Source organism: Phocoena sinus, chromosome 16 (genome assembly GCF_008692025.1).
Source record: "Phocoena sinus isolate mPhoSin1 chromosome 16, mPhoSin1.pri, whole genome shotgun sequence".
Lineage (NCBI taxonomy): Eukaryota > Metazoa > Chordata > Mammalia > Artiodactyla > Phocoenidae > Phocoena > Phocoena sinus.
Window position 1 is genome coordinate 31,258,061 of NC_045778.1, and position 3,882 is coordinate 31,261,942.

A 3,882-nucleotide genomic window follows, 5' to 3' on the forward strand; every position below is an offset into this window, starting at 1 on the left:
CGGCTGAATTTTTTAAATCAGTGGGGGGCCAAAGACACTGAACATGAAAAATCAGTATTCTGCATGTGTATGGGGTAGGGTCGGGGGAGGAGTTCCTCTAGTTCTAATGATCTACGAGGTTTCCAAATGCCCAGAAAAGTTCATCCTGTCATTCATGTTAGTGATTTTACTGACTTTCCTAGAGGAATGACTTGGCATTTAAAACTGGTAGCTGCTTTCCTATTGATGGTTTTCTAGCCTAATTTGGTGACTGAGGAGGAAGAAGGACAGAGAAGATGAAATGTAACTTAGTTCATTGGTTTGTTATCTTTGAAATTTTGTCATGTGAGTAAGTATGAGGTCAGCAAGAGCCTGAAGGGAGCTCTGCCCTAGGGAGTCTGCTCAAGGCACCAAATTGGCCCAGGAGTAGGAAGGCGGGGATGGGAGTCCAGAGAAGAGGAGTACAGTGGTCCCCTCATATGTATATGTTCCAAGACTCCCTGTGGATGCCTGAAACCATGGAAGGTATCGAACACTATGCATACTGTGTTTTTTCCTATACATACGTACCTATTATTTTAATTCATAAATTAGATACAATAAGAGATTAACAATAATTATAAAATAGAACAATTATAATACTATACTGTGATAAAAGTTATGTGACTGTGGTCTCTTTCAAAACATCTATCATACGTATCCTTCTCGTGATGATGTGAGATAATTATGTGCTGAGATGAAGCGAGGTGAATGATGTAGGCATTGTGACGTAGGGTTAGACTACTACTGACCTTTTGACACTAAGTCAGAGGGAGGATTGTCTGCTTCAGGTGATCCTGGATTACTGAGCCATGACAATGTCAGTGGTTGGATGTCAGCAGCAGACGATGTTGATGGCTGGGGATCCCAGGCAGGACAGAGTGGGACAGCACGAGATTTTATCATGCTACTCAGAATGGTGTGTGATTTAAAACTTATAAATTGTTTTTTTCTGAAATGTGCCATGTAATGTTTTCAGAGGGCAGTCGACTGTGGGAAATTGAAAGGGTGGAAAGCAAAACCACAGATAAGGGGAAACTATTGTATTTACCCAAGGAACCAAAGCTGCCAGGAGGAGGGGAGTCAGTGTTTATCCAGGAAAGCAAGGATGAAGACTGAGGTTGGAGGTGAAGCTGGGAAGGCAGGCGTGTCGACACTGAGTGTACAGTAAGTAGGGGCAGCTAGTTCAGGACTAAGACCAGGACCGGGTCTGACTTCATGTGGTGGCGGCTATGTGGTATGTGCAGGGGCCCCTGAAGTGCTGGGCTCCTGCAGACGTTGAGGCAGCGCTCTTTAGTACTTGAAGAGGGTCAATACAGTGACTCAGCCCCCAGTAGCTGTGATCTCTGGGACTCCAGCTATTGATAGGATAACCCAGATGAGAATTCTTTTTAATCAATTAATTAATTTATTTTTTGGCTGTGTTTGGTCTTTGTTGCTGCACACGGGTTTTCTCTGGTTGTGGTGAGCAGGGGCTACTCTTCGTTGCAGAGCGTGGGCTTCTCATTGCGGTGGCTTCTCTTGTTGCAGAGCACGGGCTCTAGGCACGCAGGCTCAGTAGTCGTGACACATGGGCTCTAGAGCGCAGGCTCAGTAGTTGTGGCGCACGGGCTTAGTTGCTCTGCGGCATGTGGGATCTTCCCGGATCAGGGCTTGAACCCATGTCCCCTGCATTAGCAGGCAGATTCTTAACCACGGAGCCACCAGGTAAGCCCCCACATGAGAATTCTTTGGTGCCTAGAAGACACTTGATTCTGAAACAGTTCTCCTGCAACCAGAGAAGAGCAGAGCCTGCAAGGACATTGCTGCAATGGATGTTTAGAGAGGAACCTTACTGTGATCTCCTTCACCAGCTGTTTTACTCCTGGGTCTTTACGTGCATTGTGTCTTCTCTCTCCAATTAGCATGGCATTATGGAAAGAACACCAGACTGAGTTCTATAGTGGGTTCAAGTTCTAGTTTAACTGTGTGACTTTGAGCAAAGCTCTGACCCTAATCTCTCAATGGTAGAATGGGCATAATAATTCCTGTCTATAGTTGAGGGCTGTTTATTAGAAGTCATTTAGGGAATGATAAATATTATGAAACAGTGCTTCTCCAACTTTCATATACATGCAAATCACCTAAGGATCTTGTTAAATGGAGATGGTTAAAGAAAAGCCAAACACTAGTTAAAGGTAGTGTAGACAGATTTTACTTGGTAACTCCTGTAGTTAGGAGAGAGCCCTCAGTATAGAACTGAATTCAGGCAGGCTCTGTACAAAGGTGACTGGAATTTTAAAGGGAAAATGAAGAAGTGGGAGGGGAGACAAGCGGGGGCTTGAGCAGAGTCAGAGTAGTGGAAAATTACAGAAAGCAGGTGGGGGGACTGATCGCTGTGATTAGCCTTTGACAAGCATTAGCAGGTTCTCTTTTCTTTTATAAACTAATCGAGAATCCATAATAATTCAAACTACCGAGAGAATATACGAGACAGTCCTTGTAGGAAAGTTGATGGTTCTCAAAATGGATGCACAGTAGAATCACCTGAGGGGGTTTTAAAAAATTCTGACGTCCCGGCCACACACCCGGGCCCATTAAATCAGAATCTCAGGGATGGGACTCAGGCAACAACATTTCTTAAAGCTCCTAGGTGATTCCAATATGCAACCAAAGTTGAGAACCATCTTAAAAGAATTTAGCATTAAGTCTAGAAGACCAGTGCTCACAACTTAAGAGAACTTACCCAGAACCAGGCTGCCCCTGGTAATCTCTGATGAGTTTTGGAAAATAGTCTTTGGATGGCAAGGGTCAGGGATGGTATGGACATGGATGTAGAGGGAGCCTGGGCTGGAACTGAACCTTCAAGGTGGAGAAGATTTGGGTAGGTGGCCAGTGTAAAGAGGTCATTTCAGATAGGATCAAGCCCCTGAACCAAGAGGTAACCAGAGGAACAGTGAATCGGCAATGGGAAAACAGGTGAGAGGCGGGTCTGTTTTGTTTTCCTGCTTCTGTGTTCCTTTCCCCAATACACTGATTTCTCAAAAGCAGTACCCTTTTCAGATTAATGAGGAAACGGCAAATCCAAAGGTCCAGAGGTGGGATGGGATTATGTTCAAGGAACAAAAAGAAAGCGAATGTGGCTACAGCAGCATGAGTGAGGAGCAGAGGTAGATGAGACTGTAACAGAAGAACAAGCCTGACTCCATACTGGATCTATTCCTTTAGTGCTAACTCTTGTGCTCTGTGGCCTGTGCTTAGTCATGCTGGCTCTGCACCTTTGTAAAAGAATGTTGCCTATAGCCTGAAGTATACAGGATAGCCCATTCTTAAGGCTTTGACCTTTAAAAAGTTGCAGAATATGACTTCCCTGGTGGCGCAGTGGTTAAGAATCCGCCTGCCAATGCAGGGGACACGGGTTCGAGCCCTGGTCCGGGAAGATCCCACGTGCTGTGGAGCAACTAAGCCCGTGCACCACAACTACTGAGCCTGTGCTCTACAACCCGCGAGCCACAACTACTGAACCCATGTGCCACAACTACTGAAGCCCGTGCGCCTAGAGCCCATGCTCTGCAACAAGAGAAGCCACTGCAATGAGAAGCCCGTGCACCGCAACGAAGAGTAGCTCCCGCTTGCCACAACTAGAGAAAGCCCACACGCAGCAAAAAAGACCCAATGCAGCCAAAAATTTTTAAAAATTAAGAAAAAAAGTTGCAGAATAGAAAATAGCAATTATCTTGTTGGAAATTTATAGGAACAGTGTAACCAGACCTCTGTGGACAGCTGCAAGAACAAAGGATTCCTGCATCAAGAAGTATGCAGCTACCTGCCTCCCCTTTTAGTATAAAAGAAGCCCAAATTCTAACGGGTAAGATGGTTCTTTGG